This window comes from Seriola aureovittata, chromosome 8 (genome assembly GCF_021018895.1).
Source record: "Seriola aureovittata isolate HTS-2021-v1 ecotype China chromosome 8, ASM2101889v1, whole genome shotgun sequence".
Taxonomy (NCBI): Eukaryota; Metazoa; Chordata; class Actinopteri; order Carangiformes; family Carangidae; genus Seriola; species Seriola aureovittata.
Window position 1 is genome coordinate 10,428,385 of NC_079371.1, and position 13,861 is coordinate 10,442,245.

The following is a 13,861-nucleotide window of genomic DNA, read 5'->3' on the forward strand; positions in this document are numbered from 1 at the left end:
TTAAATTAAACAAAATGATTCTGTTTCGCTGTTAATTAAAAATATAGTATGTTGATGAGCAATAACATTAGACTGAAATTTATTTCATTTCTGCCTGTTTCCCAGAACAAATCCAGTCCAGTGCTCCCTGTCACACTGTCAGACTGAGGGTGATCCTGAGGTCAGCAGAGGTCTCTGGATAAAGGTTAACAAATTACCACAATGCCTCTCACACAGCTGATTGATGTAGCACGGGGGAGGGGAATGTGTATAGGGGTTATGTCAAGATAAGGTAAGCGTGGTGATAAAGATATACAAGAGACAAAAACAATTAAATAAGATTTTTCGTGTGTGCATGTTAATGTATATGAGTGTAGGCCGTCTTTACATGGCGTCCTGACCAATGGCCAGTGATATCACATTAAAATGAAGCTAACTTTTCAACAAAAATACAATTTACAAAACTTAAAGCTTATAAGTCATCCGTGTGTATTACTGCCTTTTATATAGAGGGAGGTCACTATCTATGACAATGAATAATAACTTTATTTTCAATTATATCCAACAACAGGATGCAGTGATGTTCCATTCAACTATGTTATATGCTGAATGATTTCCCATGGAAATGAAAGAACCGGAGCTCTGCCTCGTTCTAAGAAAGCAGCATTTAACTGATCCGCTCATGGGCATTTCTTTCTTCTGAGTCCAGCTCTCTCCCCGCCATGTGCTCTCACCTTATGCTCCGACTCTGGTCTGCAGAGGACCTGCTTTTCATTCGCCACACACAGGTCACCAACGAAAACAGCCGGCTCCCCTCAAGAACAAAGACGCTATCTGCACACATCAGGCAGTGTGTTATAAGAACGGGTGACATAGACCAGTGAGGGGAGGGAGGAACCGAAGCTACTGATTTACTGACAGGACAATTAGACGGAGCAAATCTGCTATCTGAGCTAAATATTCCAGATAGGGTGGGCATGCAGTAGGGTGACGGATCCTCCAAGGGGGGGGGGGGTCTATCCAGCCATGGGTGCCAGGGCGCCATGGGTGTGTTCATGTTGACTGACTTATCGGGGTGGAGGTGAGAAACACAGATGGGTCTGTCTTCTTACTATTACTCCAGTTTCCATGGAGCTGTTGCTGCTCATTATGACAGAAGAAGTAAGAAACGACAATACAGGAAGTGACAGTCACTAAATATTTTCATTCCAAAGGTATCCAAAGATGGAAGAGGATGACAAAACATAAATTCATATGTGTTTGCTCGAAAAATAGCAACAATCCATCCGTGTTTTTAAAATCTGGAAAGATGAGCTCCAAAAAAAACAAAATAGTTTCCAGCACATAAAGCATTTTTGAAAGGAGACTAAAACACTAAGAGCGAGTTGAATGTATTCCCCACTGATCCTCTCTCACTCTTCTACAAATAAATAAATCAGCTCCATCCCTGCATGCAACTTTTGACCCTTGGTGACTTCACTCACTGGAAATTACAGTTTCCACTTTCTCTTTGATTTTTCCAAACGGTATTATCTTTGCTCTCCAGTGGAGGGAGGGTAAACAGTAGCAGCAGAGAGTCATATGTCTCTTTAAATAAACTTCATTGTCTGATGATGTTTTAATGGGCAAACCTCGATCCCCTGGGCAGTGACCCTTCTGAGTGTGCTGCAGCCATGCACTCTGCACAGGGCGCTGACATGTAATTGCTATGTACATACAAGGCTATTCTCTGGTTACTCCACTGCAAAAAATGCCTATCTGAGTGACTCTTTTGGTATTGTACTGCCATGAAAATTTAAAGCATTTAATTTTGCATTACGTGCAGATCTTGACATGAGTTACATTACTTTGATTTTTGCTTGCAGTGGCGTTCCACTTCATGAAAATTTATAAAATGAATCCAAATCGATTTATATCATTAAATAGATTCCAAATATAGATTTACATTGATTCTATCACTTAAAATTATAGTGAAATGATAATAAAATAAATTGTTCTAATATATATGTTGTTATGGTGTAAATTTGTGAACCTATTTAGTCCAAACTGTCATTATCAAACAGAAGTTTTCTTCTGCAGTGATAGCGCCCCCTTTATTAGTGTTTTGCTTCTGACTTTTCATGATATCACTACACTTGTAATGGTTACACAAACCCAGTTAACCAGTGTTAGCCAAAAGCTAACACAGCCAAAAGCTAGCTGAAAGTTACATCAAGTGGATTTAGTGCTAACTTGAGGAAGCTAGGCTAGCTTTCTCTGTCTGAGTGGACCACAAACTTAAGAGCATGATGGGTTCTCGTAAATGTTGAATGTTTTAAAGGGACATATATTTTAAAGTATTGAAATACATAAACAACACTCTGTTGAAGAAGGAAATAAATGTCTTGTGTGAACATTCGTAGGCTACAGAGTACATTGACTCGCTCCAATGTGAACTTATGGGACACACACTCTAAAATGATTTTATCCACCTCTGAAAAAAGCGAAAAATATGCATAATAACTGCGTGACCGTTTTAGTTTATATTTCTTAAGGTTAAACCACTTGTTCAGGTGGATATTTTTTGCAGTGGCCATCAGCCTATTATGCTCCACCCATTATTCCCACATGGGGGTCCATTTCCAGTCAAAACCGAGAGGATGTCCAGAGATCAGACAACATACTGATTTTATTTTCTCACCAGACACGCACACACCCCCAGTTTGGTGATGTTTCCCTGGGAAGAGATGTGCTGGAATGACATGATCACGAAGAGAACAAGAAACTTGAGGGGGGGAAAAAGAACAGAGGATGTTATCAGATTGAAGGAATGAGCAGCAGAGAAAAAATGAGACAAAGTAACTCAACTCAATATGTGCACAACTCCCCCGTTTTCCTTTTCTAGCTGAAACTAATGAATTTTTGCGGGGAGAGGAAATGCTTTGGGAATAGGTAAAAATTTCATCAAACACCGGATGTGTGCACTTGATTAGTAATTCAGACCAAAGCTAACTTTGGTAAGACAATATTACAAGAGGGCTCAAGGAAATAGCTAATGAGCAGCTAAGCTAACTTTCTCTTGCTCCAGAGCATACAGTCATCTGATTTTCTAGGCATCGAATCCTAATTGGATTGGGGAGAAGTGAAGAGGACAAAGAACATTTATCTTCCACAATTATCAGGAATTCCTATCTTGGGCAAATTTGCCAGCTTACATTACCATTTCATTGAATTAACTATTGATGAGCAGTAGAAACCAATATCATTTCAATCTTCCGACCCCTAACTGTCAATAGATTATTCTGATTTTGAATATTAGCGAAAGCTTTAAAAATTATCAGTGAATTTTGACTGATCTTTTCCACCCCATCTTTAATTCCTCACTCTCTTTCTCTTCCCCTCCCAACACCTGTCTTCCATTAGGGTCTGGTGACCAGCTATTGACTCAGAGTGCACAGGAAGCGATGCAGTGACATGCGCGACATTCTCGAATCATTCACGAGCCGGCACTGAGGGTGCGGCCTGATGAAGACGTAAAGTAATATCCCAGCAGCACATGAGGTCAGCCAGCCCCCTTTTTACAGGCAACATGAAAAGAGGTTCGAGTGCCGGTCACGAGACAGGGCTGGGCCCCTTTGTCTCAATAAGGGTTCATCAGTTCAGATAATGTAACAGGGTGAGGTGGCTGCTGCAGGATATTGCTAATATACCATGTGATGTAATTAGGTGATATTGCATGCATCCATTGACATTTGCAGACAAAAACAACTTCCATACGTGAGAGATATAACATCGCTACCATTTGAAGTCTTGCATTTCCCTAAGGTCAGCTTTTCAGCAATTAAAATCTGGTTAAAAGTTGACCATCTTGCATTTTTGAAATTGTCAGCGGGGTCACAAAAGGGTTTCATGAGGTTATAAGTTCAAGGAACTTTCTCAGCGTACATAAGACCGTGTAATCAGATATTGGTATTGTAAGCTTTTCCTCTTATTGTATAGAAAACATTTTAAAGTGCCACTACCATGTGAGAAAATGCACCCACCCCCCCAGCTGTGTCATTCACAGGTGAAGTACAGCTATGTTTTGTCTGCCCTCTGAGTAGAAAACAACAGTAAAAGTGAGATAATATTTGTCTGCTTTGACGTTGTCCACAGGTTAGGGTCACCAATTAACCCCAGATGGATGGAAATCGCCCACACGAGAGGTGACGTGAGGTGATTCGCCATCACATTGGTATTAGTCCCATAATGCAAGCTGACGGTGGGGATTTCAGAAGCAGGGGAGGTGAAGCGGGGGTCCAGAGGGTTCGTGTTCAGGCCTCCTCTGTGAATCATGCAGCCTAGCGTGCGATCGGCACACTGCCCTCCTCTTGACTCCCTCATAAGCTCTGTTACAATAACACACTTGCCTTTCACTCCGGCCCTAACCCCAAACCTCCCCCGTTCCAAACTCCCTCCACCCACCACCACCACTAACACTCCACTTCTTTGAAAAACACAGGAGAGAGAGAAAAAAAAGAAACAGTCCGGTACCTACAGTTTTCTGTAAGATAAAAGCTGGAGGGTATTTATTTCGGCCACTGGCTCCCCTCGAAACTCCATTACTGTTGTTAGCATAACTTCGATGACAAAGATAATCTTTGTTATCATCATTATTATTATTATTCCCCACTTTAATTAATTCTCCCCAGGGCTCAGAGCAGTAATGTGGAGCAGACGTTGACTGTTTCTGCCCCACTCTACTTCCTCAACAACAGTCCCAACCAAGTGCATGTCAAGGTTAACAGTGCCATCTACAGTAGAGAGAAAACTAGTCCATCATGTGCTTTGATGATATGAGAGGTACATTGACATATCTGAGGTATCAGCCATCTTGTACTGGTGGGTTTTTACTTATTGTTATTCAGAGTGGGTTCAGAAAAAGTGGGCAAATGCTGAAGGGTCCCACTACAAAAAAACACTCGCAGTAATCATGTTTTTGTGAAATGTTACAACCGTTCTTAACATATGCGCGGAACGTTTTGAAGGGAACACTGTTCGTGATACAACTGATTGGAATCACAATTTCAATTTTTATTTATTTATTTAACCTTTATTTAAGGAGAAAGTCCCTTGACATTAAAATCTCTTTTTCGAGGGAGACCTGGCCAAGATACCATACTATTACAAGTACTGGTGTCGAATATACCAGTATTGAAAAATTAAATACTAATATTGTGTTAATAGTACATGTATGACAATATCGTGATGGCAGATGTGTTGTTTGACGTTTCTCGTTGCCTTTTCACTATCCATTGAGTGTAACTGCTCTTTATGTACACTTGTGTAGGCTACAGTCATGGTTACAGATTCTCTCTCCACCTCCCTACACTCGTATTTGAGTGTATTCCATTTGCCAAAAAGACACAAAACACAAAGATAAAGATGAATTTGACAGATAATATATATATTATTTTTAATCGTGATAATAACATTATCGTGAATTGCTTTGGCCACAATAATCTTGCAGTGAAAATCTGATATCATGACAGCCCTAATTACAAGGTTACAAAAACAAAAGAATAGAGCATATGAAAAAGAAAAAAATAAAGCATGTTAAAAACAGACAAGAGACAACAGAGACATAAGATAAAAAAAATAAATAAAAAACTGCTTAGAAAAAGATTTACAGTCTCTCCCAGGGAGACAGAATCATATTGGTTATTCCGTGAATCAGGGCACAAAATAGAAGAAAGCTGCTCTACCAAGTTCTGAGTAAATCCCTGCGTACCTGGTAGAGCAGCCATCTAGTCGAGCGAAAATTGTAGTAGGAGTTTGTGAGTGGTAGAAGATGACACAGATGTGAAGGGAGTTTGCCAAGTATGGCTTTGTAAATAAAAGTATAATGATGCTATCTCCTTAGGCTTAATGAAGGCCAGGAAACCAGATCATAAAGTATACAGTGATGAGTAGCGGACAATGAGTTGGACATAAAACATACAGGGCACTGTGATACACGGAGTCTAGGCGGCACAGGGCAGAGGAGGCAGCTTGCATGTAAATAATGTCCCCATTGTCTTAGATGCTGGCTAGTCTGTAGTGTATTTATCTCATTTATTAAGGCATGCAGTAGATATTCAATATTTTAATCCATTTATGGCACTTCTAGAGTTCCATTATGGATAGTGGTGTTGAATTGCAGCCTGTTTTCCTTGCCTTTTCCTGTCTGTCAAATCACACATTTCCATCCCTGTGACAATCTAACGCTGAGACTAATTGTAAGCATCCTTAAGAATTAAACTGATTCCCAAAATGTTGTTGGGGCCGAACGCAAAGTGTGCTCCAAGTGTCTCAAGGGACAGATTCTTGATTGATGCAGAAATCCATTTTCTACTTTGTTAGAATATTCCTAAATAATTGTTTACCATTTTAATCGTTTAAGCAGGACTAAGGCTAGGTGAGCGACATGAACTGATTCACAGTTGACTAATTTAGCACATCAATGTCAGAGACTATACACAGGGATTCAGAGATTTAACCATTTGCCTTGATGAGAGAGTGAGGGGGGAAAAAAAGGCTAAAGATGGACCATTACTGTTTATCCTCAGCCTTATCACTACTGGCGATGGTCTTGTAAATATTATCCTATTCTCCTTAATCCACTGCACAACGCCGCGCTCACCCACTTACCGGAAGCTTCGGCATTTACCTCGGGATTTGCCGGGGCTTGGGCTACAGTGGCTGCGAGTGGGAAAGTGCTAATCTACAAGGCAGATTCAGGATTAGTCTGGTGAGCCAGGTGACCCGAGGGCCCGAGATCTCATTGGCCGGAGGAGATGCAGGCCTGTGGTCCATGGCAGGGGGTGACTAACTAGAGGAAACTAGGAAGGGTGAGGAGGGGTTTGCCCCCCCGCCCCCCCAGCTCCGCTTTCTGCTTGTTTCTCCCATTCTCCTTTTTTCTCTCTCTCTCTTCCACACACTTTCTCTCTTGCTGGCTCTCAAGAAGCCCTGATGAGAATTCCACTAATCAGCTGAGGATTAACGGGGACTCAGACAACACTACATCTAATTCCCCCTTCACCGCCACTGGGGCAACAAGAGGCCCCCACGCAGCACTACAGCACAGCAGCACACCAACACTGAACAGATCACCATGCATGTGTATGTAACTGTTTCTATCCGGCTCAGATCCGAAAGCGATATTCACTTGTTGATTTGGACGTAACTGATCAGTGTGATTAATGAATTGCTCCATCATGCTGACCCTGCCTAGATATATTAGGTGTATATACTACGTGTTTTGCCTAATATATTTCGAGGTATATGTAATTGTTACCTTGATTATGCTCAGTTGGGTGAAGGGCTACTTTTTCACCTACAAAGCGCAAAACATCAAAGACTGTAGTCTTGCACGTGGTCAGGTTTAGATCACTATGGTTTTGTTTGTGAAAGATTGTAGTTTCAGTTAAATGTTAAAGAGAATAAAACACTTTGTGCTTCAAGTCCCTGTCGCTTGCATGATGTTCCCAACCACTACAAATCATTCCAGTGGAGTCAGCGATAGAGGAGTGCCGTGCTGAAACAGCTATTTGATTAATAAATTGGTAAATAAGCTGAAAAATTATTTGCAAAACTATCGATAGTCAATTAACTGCCATTTATTTAAAGTCATTTATCAAGCAAAACTGCCAAATATTCTCAATAGTGAGGAGTCGCTGGCTCTAATTGAATTCCCATGACACTGTACATAATTAACTTCAATTTAAAGAATCAGTCATGAAAATAACCATTAATTGCAGCTGTAGAGAAGTTCAAGTGAATGTGTTCAGCTGTGTTATTGTTGTGCAGGATGATGCTAAAAAACGCACAAATGAAAAAAAAAAAAGAATAGAAAATAAGGAATTGAGTAAATAATTCTGGCTAATATACCCATATGGGATAAGAGTGTACAGCTCAAGCACAGCAGCGCTTCACGTGCTGGCCTCTCTGTTTTGCATGTGCTTTGTTTCTGTCTGAGATGAGCGTGTCGGCCTACATGAGGGCTCTGAGTGTTATCCTGTATGCTTGGATAAGAACACGATGGTCAGCTTGTGTTTTTCAAAGTGACTCTGGCATCAGAAACTCATTCATTTTAATGCTGAGGCTCATTCACTTGCCAGGTCATGCTGGGCCACCCACAAAGCAAAACTACTTCTAAAAAAGAAAAAAGAAAAAAAGAAATCCAAACATCAAGCCTGTGTAGTGTGACACCCTGTGAGGTGGGACATGTGATATATTATAAAGTCAGTATTTCTGCATCTGCTTAATAGTCATATCTCAAACTGTGCATTATGCCTGATACACAATTCATGATAATATATTAGAGGCATCAAGGGTAAGTGGGTTGCATTTTCAGTCTGGTTAAGTACATTTTGGCAGCAGTCCCGTGCTATCTCGGAGACAGGTTGGCTTCCCAGCCTCCCACAGTTTTGCAGTAATGAAGGAGCTGTCTTACCCAAACAAACAGGCTCTCTGGAGATGTACCTCAACTACCTCCTTAATCCAGGAAGTCTCTCTTATCTCCCCACAAATGGCCCCGTAGTGAGGCACAGCGCACTACAATGTCATTCATCAATTAAACCCCAGAGCGATGAGCAGGTACGATTGCTTCACGTTCGGAAAGTGAAAAGTGACAGCACACGCTGTGGTGGCGGCGTAGATCAGGGCTCTGAAAACCAGTTTGGTCGATCTGACGTCAATCTGTGTGTCACAGAGCTGAGTCCGCACAGAGTGATGTGCCTTTATTTTTCACTGGCAGATATCAATACCTCTATTACTCAAGTCCTCCCTGGTGTGGTGGTGCTGTTATGTTGGTCAATGAGGATTTTAAGCTCATCCTACTGAGGCATTTGTCATAAATCTTCAAGGACAAGAGCCTGTTCAACACTGTTAAAATATTTTGAAGAATGCTTTTTTTCCCTCTGACACTTAATAGAATTTTTTATATATATATATATATATATATATATACACACACACACACACACATATATATATATATATATATATATATATATATATATATATATATATATACACATATACATATATATGTATATATATGTATATATACATATTTGTATTTCAAGGCCAAATTCAATTTCTTGCATGTTTCAGCTTCTTAGATGAATTTGTTTTCACCAAAACCAATTTTTCATTCTTACATATTTGAGTTGGTAGCTACATAATTTTTTTTCCTAATTGCTCTTCATGTCTTTTAAAGACAAACTCTACTGTCTAAGCATGCTGAAGGTAAAACGTACCACATATTAATTCTGACTAGTCTCTTTGTCTTAATTTCCATTTTGCTTCACAGTATATTTTGACTATACCTTTGTCAGACAGCAGAAACAAAGCGGGAAACATAGGAAGACCAACTCTCTGCCAGAATACTGTTGTATTTTATCCGTGAGCTAACTGCTTTACATGCCTGATGAATTGCCCTATGCCCTATACCACAAACTTCCCCTAAATAAGCCACAGGGTCAAATTTCTCCCACATGTGGTCCTGACAGTTTACAAAATGTAAAGAGTATGACATCTGATAGAAATGTACTGAGCGGTTAGATGGCTCGTCCATAGAGATGGCAGCGCCCGAAGGTGTTGACAAGAAGAAACAGGGGCAGAAAAGTGGGGGAGTGAAGACTGGCAGCAGAGAAAAGTAATTTGTGGAGGAGTTGTGACACCTGGCGCCACTCATTAGACAACTTCATAGAGAGCTAAAAGCTTTGCTTCTCCCAGTGCAAAGACTCCCACACAGTCCTGACTAGACCATGTCAGGCCCGGGGCTGTCCAATGAAAACCAGGAAGCTACAAAAGTTTGTCAAAAATTAAAAAAAACTTTATAATATTCACATATACAGTTATAAAGTGATTTAAAAAAAATAGTTTTAAATGTTATTATTATGATTAGGTTATATTACAGCTGACACAAATACACACACACACACACACACACACACACACCGAATCAACTTTTGACAAACTTTTGTTTTTCAGTCATTCACCTCACAAACTACAGTTTAGTTTTTTTCCCAGTTGTTACAGTAGTTGGCAATGTCTCATTAGACAAATTATTATTTTAATACTTTTGATAAATCATGTCTGAATATTACTACTGCTATTCCCACTACTAACACAACTACTAATAATAATAATATTACTATTAATACTCCTACTACTACTACTACTACTACTACTACTACGACTACTATACTACACAATACAATAATAATAATAATAATAATAATAATTATAAATAATGTGATAGTAAAATCACACATTCTAATGTCCACAATGTAAAATTGCTGAGGCGGTAAAAATTAATACAACTTTATGTTTCGGTTACACACAGTTACCTGGAAAGAAAAATATATGCTATTTTAAATCCACTTAGTAATTTTGAATCAAATTAGATAGCAAATTCATAAAAGGAATAAGAATGAAATTAAATAAAATCAAATACAATAGAATATCTAATTAATTATGAAACTTTTTTTTCACCTCTAAAAAACTGTAATTCTACTAATAGTTGCCTACATTACGTAATTTCACTTTTTTCAATTATTACTACTTTAAATGTAAATATTTTCTTTTGCATTTTACTTATTTTTTGAGGATAACAGTTGTCACTGATAATATAATATATAATATCTAAAGTATTAAAGGTTTAGAGTTTATGAAATATTACTGGTACATATGTTACTTATATGTATACATATGAAATACATAATGTAAGACAATGGTTTATAATTAATTATAACAATTTTAATTGGTATGAATTATCAATTTATTCTAGATACTTTCAGTATTTTAAAGTTGATTTTTTTTGTGTTGTTTTGTGTTTGTACTATAATTTGTATATCTTAATAAAATACTCAGCTCAGAAGTGTTCACTCTCATCTTGAGTTAATATGTGTGTGTATGTTAAATAGCCAAGCAGTTTCCCATTACTATCAATTACTCTGAGGCAGGTTTTGAGCCAGTTGCTAAGAGCTTTCATCCAACAGTGTTGATCGTTCATACTGATCTTTACATTTTTTTCAACCAAAGCTCTTATAAAGAGCTAAGACCATAAGACTGTGTTTGCGAGTTTAGTGACTCCGCCAACAAGGCAACAAGGAGCTGGAGAGAATTGGAAACCGAGCACACAGCCGGTACAGAAAGCTGAAAACAGCTGTGTTTTTACAACCACTGAAACACAACGCTAGAAAGGATTTTTTTTTTTTTTTTTTCCATCAGCTACCCATACTGCACCTGCCATTTCCATCACAGCCATGTGGTCACAAAGGGAGCAGTATATCTGTCAACAGGATCAAGTCCTCAATAGACCCCGCGAGCCACTCAATCCTTCAAGACACCCCCTCCACTGGCCTCAACAAAGCCTCAAAACCCCTCAACCTGGCCATCTCAGCCCAATTCATTCAGGATATCCTCCTATTTTCTCTAAGGAGGACACTTCCTTCACCTGTCCAAACTGTCCAAACTACCTGAGGAGCAGTGTGTTACCGATACAGACGCCAATTCAGTAGCTGTTCTCCAGAATCTGTCATACTAGCGTGTTTTTGAACCTGACAATGAGACATTTATTTTTGAAAACATCCTGCCGCACTGAGCTCTTCTGAGGGAAATGTGCAGGTTGATGCAGTACCCTCCCAGTCTGGTTTGTTTGCAGTTTCTGAAATAAATGTAAATGTCAAACTCAACATCACCTGTCTTGACAACAATATTTACAAATGTCATTTCATGGAGGAGAGATACAGCAAACAAAAACTCACTGCCCCTTGTAAAGAAACTTGTCATGGCGGCTGTTCTGATCCCGTAGTTCGACACAAGTGTCAGTATGGGGTATGCACCCTCCGAGGTAAAAACCCTCAAAAAGAGGGAAGGAAACATAGAGACTGGGTCGACGTGCTGGGGATTAAGGAGGGGTCACAGTGGATCAGCTGGGTCTTCCTCTCCCACAGAGGAGGGAAAACAAATATTAATCACCTCTAGCACTTCACATACAAAGAGCCCCAAGATGCAAGGGCAGGAGGGCCGGCGGAGAAGAAGACAGAGGCCTCAATAACTAATGAAAAGCCCCCACAAGGGCCATGTTGTGGTGGGGCCGACACCTCAGTGTGTGAACGTGTGTTTCTAGTGTTTGGAGGCAAATTCAGTTGCACTCACACATGCAGGTGATGTTGAGTGGGCAGAAGGGTTTCTTCTCCTTAATGTAGAGTTGATTATTCTACATTAAGTGCTTGTTTACATTTATGACTGTTTGTAAGTGTGTGAAAGGAACAGAGTGATCAAGACGGAAAAAGAAAATGCTTGTGTGTGTGACAGCGAAGGTAACTGAAATGTGTGTTTATTTATTCTCTTCCTAGTTGGCAACAGGCTCTGTCCACACTCCTCTTCCTTCCACAACTCCCAAACCTCCCCCAATCCTTCGTCCATGAGGCATCGCACGAGACGAACCCCACCTGGCATCCTGGTGATGGCGCCATCTGGTCACGGCCAAGGCTCGCCATCGGGCCTGCAGTCAGTACCCACAGTGCCAGTGTGGTGTTGTTTAATGAGCGCATATGAGCAAACATTTGACTGCCAGGTGGCGTTGCCGCCACGCCATGCCGACCAGGCGGAGTTCTGCCATTGCCGTTCAAACCCGGGGGCATCAAAGGGGGGCCTTGGATTTCCAAAGTAACTAAGCCATAATCCACCCCCTTATTGGTCCCATTCATATTGAAATACATGATCAGAGGAGCTGCAGAGGCCCTAATCTTGCCAATGAGCGGTCCGGCACAGCTGCAGGGATAAAGTCAGAGTATGAGACCACCAGTATATTAGAAAAACTCAGGCCTAGCTGATTGGATTAGGGGAGACGAAAGGGGGAGGAGGGGGCCTCAGGGGTGAGGAAATGTCATCTTCTAACGTTGTGTGTGGTGTGGTGGTGTCGGTGTTGGCAACCGAGGATCAGGAGGTGGGGCAGACACACTTTGTCCCAGGGTTCGGTGACCCGCAAAAGAGAAATTGGAGGGGGTGAGACGAAGAATAGCGACAACAAAATGGAAAGCAAAAGCAAAGGCTGACTGTGTGGAGTCAGGCCTTGATGGCACCCCCCAGCCGCCCAGCATGAGCTCGTCTGGTATTAAGTTGTAGCATGGCAGTTTTGAGGAGGGAAAGAAAGCAAGAGAGAGAAGGAGGGAGAGAGAGAGAGAGAGAGAGGGAGAGGACTAAACCGGGCATTAGCTGTCGACTTAAAGGTTTGTGCTGGTTCCTCTGGTAGGAAGAGCCGCCCCGTTTAAGTGTGATTGAGCGTGGCTTAGATGGGGATCAATGGTTATCCTCTCGACTGTTTTGTTTTGAGGTTTCTTTTCTGTATTTACTGTGAGGAAAAGGAGAAGCCATTTTGTTTCACAAAGCAGGAGCCAAATATTTCCATAGTTGTATGTCTGGCACCGGCAATTCATTTAAACCGACAAACACGAACTTCACCATTCATGACTGTTCCTCCACAATTTTCATCTTTAGCAACTGTAAAAAACAAACGGTGGAATCTTACAGGTTTATCTCAAGTGCTATTTTGAGAATATATCATAGGAATGAATGTCAAAGAAAACAATCAAATTAAAAACACATCTTCCATCACTGATGTGTTGTTGAATTAGTCAACATGACAACTCCAGATGGTTCAGCGGATGGGAGTAAGATGGCAGTAACCCTAACCCCAACTCGTGTACTGTTTGTTTTAAAAGGTGATGATTGTTAATTGAGTTTTCTTTCAAGCACTCTGCTCACCAAAGGTCCTTTTTTGGGGGGCGGAGTTAGCATTTGATCCTACTCCTATTCTGCAATATGCAGTTAAGTATTGATGACTTTGAAATAAAGTGACTTTTACTAT